At 34.7% G+C, this 13771-nt stretch overlaps 2 protein-coding genes across 3 annotated transcripts in view; one reads left to right on the top strand and one right to left on the bottom strand.

Annotated features, from left to right (window-relative positions):
• Positions 1-13771, top strand: part of IMMP2L (inner mitochondrial membrane peptidase subunit 2) — a 497636-nt gene that overhangs the window by 232553 nt on the left and 251312 nt on the right. The window lies entirely within an intron of this gene.
• The window catches only part of LRRN3 (leucine rich repeat neuronal 3), a 36483-nt gene that overhangs the window by 21031 nt on the left and 1681 nt on the right, over positions 1-13771 (bottom strand). The gene's annotated exons all lie outside the window — the stretch shown is intronic.

Below are 13771 nucleotides of genomic sequence, written 5' to 3'. Positions count from 1 at the left end.
TGTTCTGCCTCTCTATGCTACACAAAACAAATTTTTACCAATTAATTTACAATTGATTACTCTATATTGAGCCCCAAGGGAATGCAAAAAAAGTCTGTTTATATGTTCCCTGCTATTCTGTTTCTGTAGTTTGATTAAACTAAGCATCAAAAGAATAATTTATTTTATGTATTACTAAAGGTGAATTATTTTAAGTTGTAAGAATCTAATAATTTATTTGTGTTTGTGTGTGTCTGTTCTGGACTAGCATAGCATTGCACCTGAATTTATTGTGTTTATTTTTATATATCTGTAATAATTTTTTGAAGTTTATGTGCTTTCAAAGGGAAGCATGTGCTTTTAGCATTTGGACATACCCAACACACATAGGTATATGTGGTATGTATGAAATTAATGCGTTGCTCTTAGTCCAATTCACAGACATCTCATAAGCCTTCATTAATGTCTGAGGCCCTTTTAGCTTGAATTTTTCCCAAAACCTAAATATAGAATTAGCCTCTAATTAGTTTGCCCTCCCAATCCAAGAGGTTCCTATGCTACTAGACCTGTTTGAAAGTTCTAACCTGTTCACGACTTCTACAAGTGCTGTTGTTTTTCTTGTCAGTCTAATACTCTAATTTGTAGTTTTAGCCAAATGTCATTCCTCCTAAATTTTACAAAATCCCTATCCCTGGTAATTGCAGAAAAAAAATCATACATCTGGGCTTATTTTCTTCTGTTGAGCTGTTCCTCAGCTTTTGTATTCTTTCCTAAGTTATGTGATGATATAGAAAAAATCAGCAAAGACAAGTATAACAGGCAGAGCAGCATTTACTGGTTAGAGCTTGTGGAAATAGCTAGCAGGAAGAATATTCAAACATACAAATGCTTATTTAAATCCAAAGGCTTTAAAATTTTTCTGTTTCAAGTACAAATTTAGAAATACTTTTATTATCTGAATTGGCACAGTCATGTATTTGGAATGAGGAATCGAGATTTAACCAAGTCTTTTCCTCTATTCTATCCAAAAACATTTGCATGTAGAAACCAGAAAAAAAAAAATTCACTGAGAGATGGGAAGAAAACGATTCCTAACTTGACCTATAAACTATAAATTATGAGTCCTGTCTTGATTCCTGTTCTGCCTGCTTGGAAAAAAGTCTGTGTCTAGGATCTCAGGTGGACAGGGGCCTCTTTCCAGACTTCAAAAGCGAAAGAATGACACAGTTTTCCTTAAGGTGTGCTCATTAATGACTAACTTCAGTTGACTCCCTTTGTAGCATGCTGCTTGTTTTGTACTACTATTGCATGACATTCCTTCATAAATTATATAGGAGCTATCCTCATAAATCATATAGGCCCTAGGCACATAACAAAGTGTTCATTTCATTTTGGAGAGGGAGGGAGGGCAGATAATTAATGATTAACTGTGAAATGCTTTAATTCTTAATTTGAACTAAACCTTAACCTTTGGCAGATGGTGGGAAATGGAGATCTACCTTATGGTTATGCTCTGGAAGATAGTATCTCCTACATCATTAAATGAGTTTTGGAAGCTTTACTTCTTTGGTACAGAAGTCTACCAGAACTGTAGTAAAAAGAGAATACAGAAAACAACTGTCAGATTGGACAGAGTATATATACATTTTTTCACCATACAACTCTTAATCTTAATTTATACATAAACCGAGAAGGAAGATGAGATTGAAAAAAGATACATGCAAAATATATACAACTACTCTTTCTTTAATATGTCTTCTTGAAACTTTGAGAAAATAAATGTACATGTTGTGACGCTTAGTTCCAAATTCTCTGTGGTGCTGAGAGATCCTGATAAAAGTGCACAGTATTATTCTTTTATAGGCTGTTCTCTATCTCAGAAATAAACTGAGTAACATGTGGCAGTTGCTAGGGTAACCATTTTTTTGTATTTTGCAGAAAAAGTCCAAGAATAAAACACATGTAAACTGGCAGTGTGGAAGGCAGTATCATATACAGTCTCATATTCTGAATTTGTTCTTTATGGTTTTCTCTATAGTATTTACATACATTCATAACAGTGAATTGGATCTGCCTCAGCTTTTACCTTGAATCTCCCCTTCACTTGTATTTTGTAGGGTTCAGGAAGTAATTTAAGCATTCAGCTACTAAGTTTTTTGCCCTGTCAAACTATCTATATTTACTGTCGATAAGATATAGCTGTGCATGCTGTAAGTGCTGATTATGTTTGCTGGATATGATTATCAGGTCATTTAAAGCAGAAATTAAAAGGAATTTTAAAATTGTCCTTTGCACTTAAATATGACTTCCTGTAATTGGTCAAATTCCATTAAACATCTATCTTGAATATGAGTGTCTGAGTGAAAAGCCAGCAGACATTTAGAAAGATGAGATTTCATTGTTCACACGAGTCCAATTTGGGGCCTGAGCAGGAGTTCTTATTAAGGCAAACTTTTCTGTGCTTGTTTTGGAAAATGTTTTGTAATGAATTCTGCAAGGTTTTGCATAATGAGAAATTCATCCTTGTTATAAGAGGAAATAATTTTATAAGATATCATTAACATTTTGATTTGAATTACATTCAGATACTTAACCCCAGTGAATGGCAACAAGCAGACTTTCTTAGTTTGAGAAATAATCTAGAATACTATGTTGCTATTATTTTGGTGACATGCTTGGTACCTCTAAAACTTCTTTGTACTTAATACTTTTGAGTTTAGAGTATGCTTGTGTTGGAATATTGTTTTAGATAGTTGATATAATACCAGTGATTAATATCAGCAATATAATTTATTTTTTCAGAAACATTTTTCCTTAAAAATACTATAAACTTATAGCTTTTACTCATGCTAAAGGACAGAAATACAAAACTATCTGCACAAGATGGTTTCTAATATGATAAAAATACTTTAAGGGCTTCCTGACACTGCCCCTAAACTTAGTACTAAGTAAATCTCATGACAATGATTTTATGCATGTTCAGAATTTAGAAATGAAAGGGCTGTCTTATGTTATCCACTGATAACATTAGAAAAAGTGCTGGAATTTAGTGCTGCAGCTTATTTCTGCCCTAATTTACACTCCATGGCTCCAGTTAAATTACATATGGTATTTTAGCTTGGTTCTAGTTTGTCATCCTTTGCACTTTCCTGTCTTTTTTCAAAGATTAGGACTAAAAATGGTGTTCATTTAATCACCTCTATAAGGGTACTCTAAATTTTAAGTAACTCTAATTGGTCGGTTCATGTTTCTTAAATTACTCTGGTAGAAGTAATTGCTGGCTGAATCTTGATATTGGAGATAACTATGAGAAACTCGGCACAAGTAATAACTCCAAACTGGCAAGATTTCTCAGTGGAATTACTCATGAAACTCGTTTCAGGTTTATATCATGTGAAGAGTGAAACAGTTAAAGTATATTCACTACATGAAGTAAAATACCACTCCAGGAAGTGGGCTTAATGTGAAGTGGTTGTTATGTTAGTTATAATTCACAATTGCTAATGCTCTGTTTTTGAGACTGTATATAAAGCTGTAGTATATTCAGCCCAGATCTATGGAATACACTGAACACCTGTCTGAGCAGAAATACACAGATTACAAATGAAGATGTTAATGCTTCAGGGAATTGTTCTCCTACTAGAAAATAGTTGTTTTCTGTTATCTGAATAAATATAGTGTGTTATTTTAAAAAAATTAAACAAGCTAGGAGGACATTTAAACAATTTTTAGTATCCTGCTGGGATGTGGTCAAATTACCTTTCTCTTGGTAGGTAACAGCAGAGCAAATATTGCCTAATGACTAAATGGAGTTTTTTTTTTTCCTTTATAGCTGTTAGCAGTCTATCAGACTGTCTGCCTTCTCTAAGTTTTCAACTCCATACCACTGACCTAGAGACTAAACTCAAAATACGTAGCAAGACAGTACCTTTCACTTCTGGTAACATCTTAATTGCTCTCATCTGATGCAGTCGTGCTCAGACATCTAAGCAGGCCCTGATGAGGACAGTAGTGCTGTAGATCATCATCTAAGACAATGTTGGCAAAGGAGCAAGCCCCTCTACCAAGAGGGTCATTAGCATCATGGGACAGTCAAGTCGGAAGGGACCTCAGGAAGTCTCTAGTCCAACCTGCTGCTCGCAGCAAAGTCAGCTGTTATGTCAGACCAGCTTATGGAAGGTAAAATCAAACTTTCGAGTTTCTTACTAGTTACTATGCAGGATTTATTAATCTTGTCCTTTGACCATCGCATTTCACATAGATCATGGATGATTTTGGTCCATGTGCATTCAATACTGTACTTTGACATGCCAAACAAAATATATTTTTAAGCAATGCTAATGCAAGTTTATTTTTATGGAATTAAACATTTTCCCCAGTCTTGAGTACTGATTACTCTTTATCGCTTATATTAAAATATCTACATTTTAATTAATAACGGAGTAGATGACTTTCACAAAACTTACTCAGACTTTTTGAAAGTTTGGCTAACCTCTACATGAGAGATTGAATAGCAGTATAGTTGATTTATACCACAACTTTTGTATGCTTACCATTCAGCAGTTGTAGATAGTCTACAATCTTAATATATCATTTCCCTGCCGATTTGTGTCAGCCATGTATGATGTGTGTTTCATATAAACCTTTTATCAACTTGTCTTCATTTTTTGGTAATGTTTTCTTTGTCTTTGTGCCGTTGCTAGGGCTGATATAATGACATACCAACACAAGACATTGTTTGAAGAACTGATATATAAACCAAATTTAAAACACAGTAAAGACTACAAAGACAATCCACATTCACCTGAGGTAAATGGAAAGATTTTTTCATTGCTTTCTGTGACTTTTGGTAAACCTCAGAGACTGTCGGAACAGTGATGAGAATAACACTTGAAAATCAGAAAGTTTATGGGTTTTTCAACCCCTAAAAGAGCAAAAGGTATTTCAGTTTGGAACAGAAGGCCAGGACCTGTCTTGACATAACTCCAAGTACGCCAGCTCCAAGTATATGGATCAATACACTTTACTTCAGCTGAGATGACCAATATATTTGAGAATTTGGACAATGTATGGGTAATTTAACATCTCAGCAATTAAATCTTTGAAATTGAACGTAATTTTACTTGTCTATTCTACTTATACTTTATTGTTAAATGATACTCACCAAGACAATATTTAAATGCCTTTAAAAGGGACCTGGATCTGGATTGCATTAAGAACCCTCTGAAGTCAGTGGGAGCACTGGCATTCATCAGCTTTAAAATGTAAACTTTGTTAGAGGAAGTTCTTTTATGTGAGTACCTAAATATAATTGAAAAACCTTTCTCTGACTTTCACTTTCAAAACTGTTAAGACATATACAAAGCTGTAAGAGAGTGCATTCTGTTCTATTTGAATCAATGCTTTCTCAATGAAATCATACGTTTTTAACTGGTGAACCATACAAATAATACAGTCCTTTCTAGAGCAACTTCTAAATGTAAATGTGAACAGGATTAATCATGCTAGACATTTCACCAAATCACAGAAACACATATAGGAATAAGTACTGTAACTTCTATCATTAAAATGGAACAACAGAGACTCTAGAACTACTATAATTAACATTGAAAATGTCCTTTAATGTAGACATTAAATTTTACCTGTCTCTTTCAAATATCTTTTTAAAAAAATTAGTAGAAAATAGTGTATTCTGTCCACACCATCAGGGATGTCTGGGCTAGCAGCTTGAGAGCACAGGTCAAAATCTGCAAATGAAATGATTCTGGCGTTTTGTTTTTTGGTTTTTTTCCATTTCCTTTTTATTCCCCAGTGTGACAATAATGATCATGAACAGAACAGAATTGTTCAGACATACTACCTACAGGTAAATGGAACATTCTTTAAGAATGCTCAAACGCCAATATTTGACATCTTTTTGATTGGCTGGAGAAGATGGATTTATGCAGCAAGCATGTCAAGATCTGAGTGTCGGAGGATCACAGTAGGTTATTTTCTTTTCCAAGAGATAGAACTCATTAATGGACAAGAGAAGGTTACATGGGTCTAGACTAGAACTGGAGAAAACAGGGCACAAATCATGAACAGTTTTGCAATAAATTCTAAGTTGCAAGTTAAGCACTATGACTAAAGAGAAAAAGTAAAAGTTTTATGGTAAGTCCCTCCTCTGAATGTTTGGGAGAATTAAGCAACCTCTTACTGCTACTAATGACAGGAATAGAAATACATCTTTGATGTCCATGTTGTTTGGATAAAACTTTTTACTTCCCTCATTCATCTGTCAAGTAGCCTTAGAAATACAAAATAAATTTCTTTGGTTTTAGGGGGTTTTTTACTAAGTAAATTAATTATGACAGCTCTTAAATATGCATAATCTTATTCCATTTACTCAGAGGTGATAAAATGGCAATTTAAACACTGAGGTCCCTCATGGAAAAATGCTACAGACAAGTGAAATATAAATAGGAGGAAAAAGTTTCAGTGAGGACCATGTGTTTCCATTTTGAAACATCATTTTAATGTCTGAGTTATATTTCAAGGTAAGGTGCATATTAAATATTGGTTTGCTTCTCCTCAAGTCTAATGATTCATTGTTTCTGAATATTACTGTTTCCTCACACAAGCAAACCAGAATGCACAGTAGTTGCCAAATGTTTGATATAATCCTGATTAATTAAACTCTATTTGACCAGAAGTTGAAAACTAGGTTAGTTTCCAGTGTCTCTCCGAATTTAGTACTTGAAAAACTAGCTAACCAACTTTTCTAGGCCATATGGACTGTGATTTCAAGTTTTTTTGTAACTGGCTAGGTAGATTTCCTTTTACCAGAAATCTTGTTTTTCAGAAAGTTTTGTGTCTCCATCTAGGTGTTTTAGATAAAGAGGCTGTACCATAACATGTATAATAATTAGGATTATTCTAAACAAGAAGAAGAGTTCTCAAGCAGTTATTTTTGTCTTTTACTTTGTGACATGAGTGGAAATCAAGCAACATGATTTTGTATTTCTAGATAGAAAAAGGATGAAAACATCAAAAAGCAAAGAGAAAAAGCATTTACAAATCCCTTCTGCATCTGTTGACATCAATGAGAATTTGGTCATTTACCACAAATGGAAGTACAATTGCACTCAAAGATGACAGTTCTAAGGAACACATGTGAAAGGTTTCTGGATTGTTCTATCTAGTATGGAAATTTTAATGGTAATAGTTTCATTTGGGTTTTTTCTAGCTGATCGTTCTCTTTCAATTACTTTTACACAGAACTCTGTTAAAACAATGTTGATGGGAGAATGGAAACAAGCACATTTAGCAAAAAATCAAGAAGAAATAAAATATAATTTCAGTTGAAGCTATCACAATGGTTTTAATCCAGACTGGTTTTACTCAGACATTTGAACACATCAGACATCACCAGCAATCATAGTATCACCAGCTTTAGAGGTACAAGAGAGGGTAATTTATGCTTTAGTATCTGTGGCTAGTGACACAAAATTCTAGTTATTGTGTGAGTTGTAGATAATGAGTTTTTCTTTAATTTATATCTTAAAGTTGTTTTAATATACCTTTTTTGTGGTTAACAGAATGTGTGTTAGAAAATGAAAGTGTACCTGTTACAGAATGAAAGCTGGTATTTGGTTTTTATTATGTTTTAGAGGCAGGGAAGCATCTGCACCAGTGTGAACACAAATGCATTAGCTGTCCTGACTGCTGCTTAAATAAAGCAGTGGTGACAATATGGTCCAAGTATGGTAGGACTTGTTCTGAACCGTGGGTTCTCAACAGCAAGTTTAGGTATGAAAATGTACTATTTTACTGATAACACCACTGAAATATAAAGGTAGTTAATCATAGTAAAATTACTCCATGCACTCATACCTAAGGGGATTGCTGCCTATCAGAGTGAGTATAGGGTATGTGTGATGTGTGTCTAAATACGCGTATTATTCTTGGGTCTGCGGAAGTGAAGAACACAGGACCATTGCTGTGTAGTTCCACAGATTGACTAGCTGTTCTTTCTGCCCAGGAAAGATAGAGTTCAGGCAGCTCAGCTGCTGCTCTTGAAAGGCAGAGTACTTTCCTGTATGTGTTTTTGGAGTTTAGAGTCTAACCCTAGAGTAATATGCTGAATATCCCTTGTGTCTCTTATTGCACGATAAAAATGAAATAACTGAAAATGTGTTTGTCTGACACAATATTGATGACTGGATAATCTATATCAAAGCAACATTCAGAAGAATATGTTACCTGAATTATACATGCTGGGAGAAATTGCTATTCAGACAAACATTTCTAGCTTTACAGATCATTGGCAATTACCTCATTTTGTCTTCTCTTACCTCATAAGGATACCTCTATAAACTGGTATAATGGTCATTAATCATTCCATTTCTCTCAAGTACTGCAGAGCTTTAGCCTTGTATTTGGGCTTACCAGCAAATAACTTGCCAAACAAATTAAAATTAAGTGGTGAAATTAGTATATTCCGGGAGTGTCATGAAATAACTGCTGTACAGTCTCAGCTGTCTTGTTTGAAAATTGGTATGTCTGGTGTAAAAAGAAATATATATTCAAAAAGGTGTCAAACACTGAATATATCTAGGATAAACTTGTAGTGTTATGCTTAGTGGATAACCTGAGTAACTGTTTGGTTATAAATTGGTATTAAATGGGAGTTGTGCAGATAATATCCCTTAAGCTACAGTGGTAATGAAGCTCCACTTGACTGTAATTTTAGTTTTCATAAGAAAAAGCTTTTTTTATCTGTTTAGAATTTAATAAGAGAAAATATTGTACTTTATAAATTCATTGTATTGTTACCAAAACATACTTTTGCAGTGGAGAAAGAGGAAGAATTTTTAAAGCACTGACAGGTTTCTGTATGGGACACATGAAAACGAGAAGTTTCATATTATGCAGTGGGTTTGGAGCAGGGAAGGGTTTTTTCTGGAAGGCTCAAGCCCCCATGTGAGCCTTGGCTGGAGTGGGCTCTCCTGACTCTGCTCCTTCAGCAGCCTGCAACATGGAGCCAGCTGGTGTGGAGAGCTCAGCAGGTAATTCACTTTGGTGGAAACACTGTGAGTTAGCTCACTGTTAAGTGTCATCTGCAAAAATTGCTGATGCTGGACATGACCTCTAGAGAATTCTGCTTTCCAGAGGGAAAAGAAAGTTTTAGGGACTTGAGAGACTTGGCAACAGGAATGAGCTTGGGGTGAAGAAAGGAATGCCTAGTTCTTTGATTAACAGCTACTGTGACACTTGCTAAAATCTTTTAGAAAAGTCTCTGTTTCTGCATAAAAATTATTCGTGACAAGATGAACAAATTAGGACTTTAGGTATAGAATAAATCACATAAATATGATATAAATAGCAATGCATATAGATCTCAATTTTCAGCAGAGACTTGCTACTACTGTAAATCAGGAGACATTTGTGTCTATCCTTACTCAGGGAACAAGTTAAACATTTGCACTTATTTAAGTGCCTCCCAAGTCAGGGCTGTATTTCTCATGCTGTCTTGAATAGGGATGACTTTTTGTTTTACCACCATGATGACAAAGCTAACCAACCTGATTGTCAGCAGTGCTTTCCTCTAACCTCTCAAGACAACACTAGAAGAGCCTTAGTGATGTCTGACCATCACGTTGCCTTTGTAAAGACTGTTAGGAGAGTCATCTTCTCTCATCCAGGATGATGGCTATTCTGTGGTGACTTTGAAAATGTCTCAGTCCCCAGCTTTGCTTTTTGTTGTGTGTTCTATTACCTGACGTTTATTCTGGTTTATTATTTCTGAAATTGTCTGATCCCTTGACAGAGAATTGTATAAAATTTTTTTTTTTCTTCTTCTTTTTTTTTTTTTTTTTTTCTTCATACCGGTAGCTAGATGTCCAGGGAGTTTTTGTTACAGCTACGGATTTTTACCTTTCTTAAACCAAATGTTTTAGAGACTTTAAAGTATTTCCTGGCAGAGGGGTTGTCATTTGCATGACAAGAACCCTCTAGTAGAAGAGTCTTGGGGTAATGCTAATAATCAGTAGATATTTTGAAAAAATATTTCCTGTAGCATTGTATTCAGCTTTGCAGTGTTTACCTCTAAATACAGATGTTTATGCATGAAAGGGAAGTGCAAAATTATTCCTTTTGTGCCAGTGTTGTCAAAAAGCATTTCCCAGTTTGACTAAAACTATGGGAGTTGAGAGCAGAAAAGAGGAAAAAATTCTCTTCTGCTCTAATTCAGAGGTCAGTAGAGTTAAGTTACCATTAAATTTGTGGTAGATATTTTAATATATTCCAGAAATACAGCAGCTGAATAGAAATAATGGGAATACAGAGATCTTACTTCCTTTGAATTACAGTGTTACTGCTTGTGGCCAAGGAGTTACAGTGCCTAGACAAGCTGAAAGAGAGTGAGTTTTATTGAGATACATCTTTTGTGAGGAAGAAATATTTCTAAATAAAGGATAATTGTTTCAAGGTTATGCTGTATAAATTGTGTTTATGAAATTAAACTTTCCCTTCATTTTAATGTGTTCGCATTTGTTTGTGCTTTGCAGAAAACCAATAAGCAGGTTTGGGAATGCTAGGGGTGAGAGCATATCTGTAGCTTGTTCTTCTAAGCAGTTTGTAAATTAAAGCTAAAAAATCATAAACCAGAAGTAAATGAGCATGATAAATATAATCCTGTTTATCAAACAGGATATTTCCTTTGACTCATATGACTAGAGCATGTCTTTAAATATTGAGAGAGAGAATATGCACACGTTGACTATATTTTTTTCATTTCTTTGCTATTCTTTTTATTATGGTTGATTTATTATACAGTATCAGAAAATCCTATTGGGAAAGGGTCTTTGGATCAAGCAAAATTGTGGAAGTATTTTGTATTTTGCCCTGATGAAAATGTTCTTTCTCACCAGGTGGCACACTCAGCTACTCCACAAATAACCCAAAGTGGAATAATCTTACTGACATCCATATTGGATATTTCTCTGATGCAGATGGGTATAGCTCCATGGGCCGTGCTAATAAAACTTTATCAGTTCAGGTCAGCTGAAGATATGAATTTATTTTGGAAGCATTGATGACATCATTTATAGATTTTGTGTATAACACTGAAGGTCGTACTGTTTGTTTAAACAAACTTTTTGGCATCAAGGATATTAAGGAAAGTTCTTTATGAACCATATTGTTTCATGAAAACAGCATTTAACAGTTTGTGGACTGGTCAGTTGAATAAGTAAAAGGCACAGTAATTTGTTTTTACAGTTACATTACAGTTGTAATGAGAAATATTGATTTTTCTCTTAATACTAATGTGTTTAATGACCTTTCTAATGACATCTGTCACTATTGTTTCTTCTCAAATTCTACTGACATTTTACCTTCAGTAAAGGATTTTAATGGTTTGGTGTATGGTTAGAATGAGAATTAATATTCTTTATAAAGCAGTATGAAGGCTTGAAGACTTATTCTGTTAAAAAAAAAAAAAAGAAAAAAATGAGAAGCTGTCTGATTATTGGTCATCAGAAAAATTTTAGAAGTTGTCTATTTGTTGGTCTTCAGAAAATAGTTCCTTGAATGCTATATGTAAAATTAGGTTTTCATTGTCAGTTTTTGCTAGATGATATTAAGTAGTTTGTGGAATTTAAAGTGGAAGGGTTTACTAAGATAGTTTTCAGCAACGTCTCATGAGTTTTGTTTTTCTTCAGCTTTTAATGCTACTATCTGAAGGAAGGGTATATGAATTAACTAAAACATTGATGTACCATCACTCAGTTAAAACATATACCTATAGTTCAAAAAAGGTTTAATTGTTTCTCTGTGGTGAATTTTCTTTCAGAAGTAAGATAAAGCTTGTCTTGAAAAACTCTTTGTTTTTAGATGCTCTAAAATTTGGCTATTAAACACCAGCCATTTAAAGTTAGAGTGGTTGTCACCAAGCAGCAAAGCTTTTGATTTCCTTGTAGAATCATTATTAATGTAATAAAGATCAGGCATAAGAGTTAAAGAAAGTGGCTTCAACAGTGCTAAATGGTTTGCTCTCACTTGCAGACAATTTTGTCCTCTAGTGTGAAGGTACAAGAGATCACAAGTGATCTGCAGGACACGAGTATTTTAATAAACTGCTCATTCTTCATCAGTTAACAAAGATTATACATATTTTGGATCTGCATTACAGGTAGCAATGTTGCCTAGCTGATCTGGTCTAATTCTAGTGCAAAAGAGAAATACTCCCTTACTTCTAGGTACTCCAAACAGGCATGCTGTGATGTCATGCTCAGATCTACCACCCTGAAAGGCGGTACTTTAGGGTTGCCATAACAACATCAGCCAGTCATTGTCTGACACTACAACATTATTGCAGGAGCTTTGAGGGAGTATTAACCAAAATACAGTCACCATACATTTTGACTGCTTTGCTGGTTAAGAATGTCTATGCTGTGTAATCAGACGATGCATCTACAAAATATTTTCTCTGTACATGTATGACTGGAATGATCACATTTTCATGAAATTCTTTGGTACATCTATACAATATTTTAAAGTAGTGCATTAGAGTATATGTGGCAAACCCCAATGTGCATTAGTGTAAAGTTACTCAAATTTACTTATTTTTTACAGAAAAAAATAATAGGGGTAAAGATTCAGAAAAGCTGACCGTGTACCATGGTGTATAGGAAAAGTTTCATCTGAGTAGTCCTTTGCATATAGCATGAAGAGATCAGAATCAGGTTTTCTCTCCTTACTGTGTAGCACATTCTGTAGAAATCCAAGCCAGTAGCTTGATATTCTTGTTTTAACAACTAAAGTGCACACGCAATGTAGGTGAAAACAGGATAGTTAATTAACTGAACCAGAGATTGTGGTTCACATAACAAAATAAGGCAGCTTGCTTTAAACAGATTTCATAGACCATCTGAAACAGAGGAAGCAAGCTTGCCAATAGCAGGACCTAATGCTTCAATATCCTTCATTTTGTACTCGGAAAAGGAAACCTCTTCTTAAGCTCATTCATTTTCCGGAGGGAATATTGAATGCTGTGGCATATTGTCAGAGCTTCTTTATTGTCACCATTTACAAAGGTCACCTGAATTAATTGACTTCTTACCATGCATATTGTTAAGCTACCCCTTTCCTGACATTTATGGAAAGGTGGCAGACTTGCAGCCATTGGCTGTCTGTTGATGGTTGTTTCATGATGTTTGTTTCTCAAAACACAGTAACTCTAAAATTACAAGCCAATAATTGTGTCGCTGCTGCAAAGAAACAGATTCTTTATGATGTTCTCCAAGGTGTACAGGAGTGAGGGGGCGGGGGAGAAGAAAGGGGTAGGAGAAATAATCTAAATACTGAGCTGTTTTTAATATAGAAATACTACTCTAAAAAGCAAACAAAAACATTCAGAAAGATGCAGGTTGTATTTTTTCACTTTGAAACATGCATTAGATAGCTAACCTGTCTTTTTCATGGTGTAAAGTAAAATCTCTCTCTGGCTTTCACTGATGCATGAATCTCAGATCTGTGCTGATGGACTTTACTGAACGTGTTTTCATCTGAAGGGTTACTGATGTACTCTTATACTGCATGAAAGAAATGACATGCACACGCATAAACACAAACACATTAGGCAACAGTAGTGCTAGCATGGAATTTTATGTTGATTGAATTGGTTAAATAGAAAATTACTGTCTTTTTTCCTAGCCCCCTGCATTTACTGCCCCCTCCATCTCCCTATGTTGGATTTTTCTCTTTCTGAACAGCAGTGCTGGGCAAAAACTCCAACTAGACATGTGAA

This window comes from Athene noctua, chromosome 3 (assembly GCF_965140245.1).
Source record: "Athene noctua chromosome 3, bAthNoc1.hap1.1, whole genome shotgun sequence".
Lineage (NCBI taxonomy): Eukaryota > Metazoa > Chordata > Aves > Strigiformes > Strigidae > Athene > Athene noctua.
Note: the sequence above shows the minus strand (reverse complement) of the source record. Positions and strands in the feature narration are given on the sequence as shown.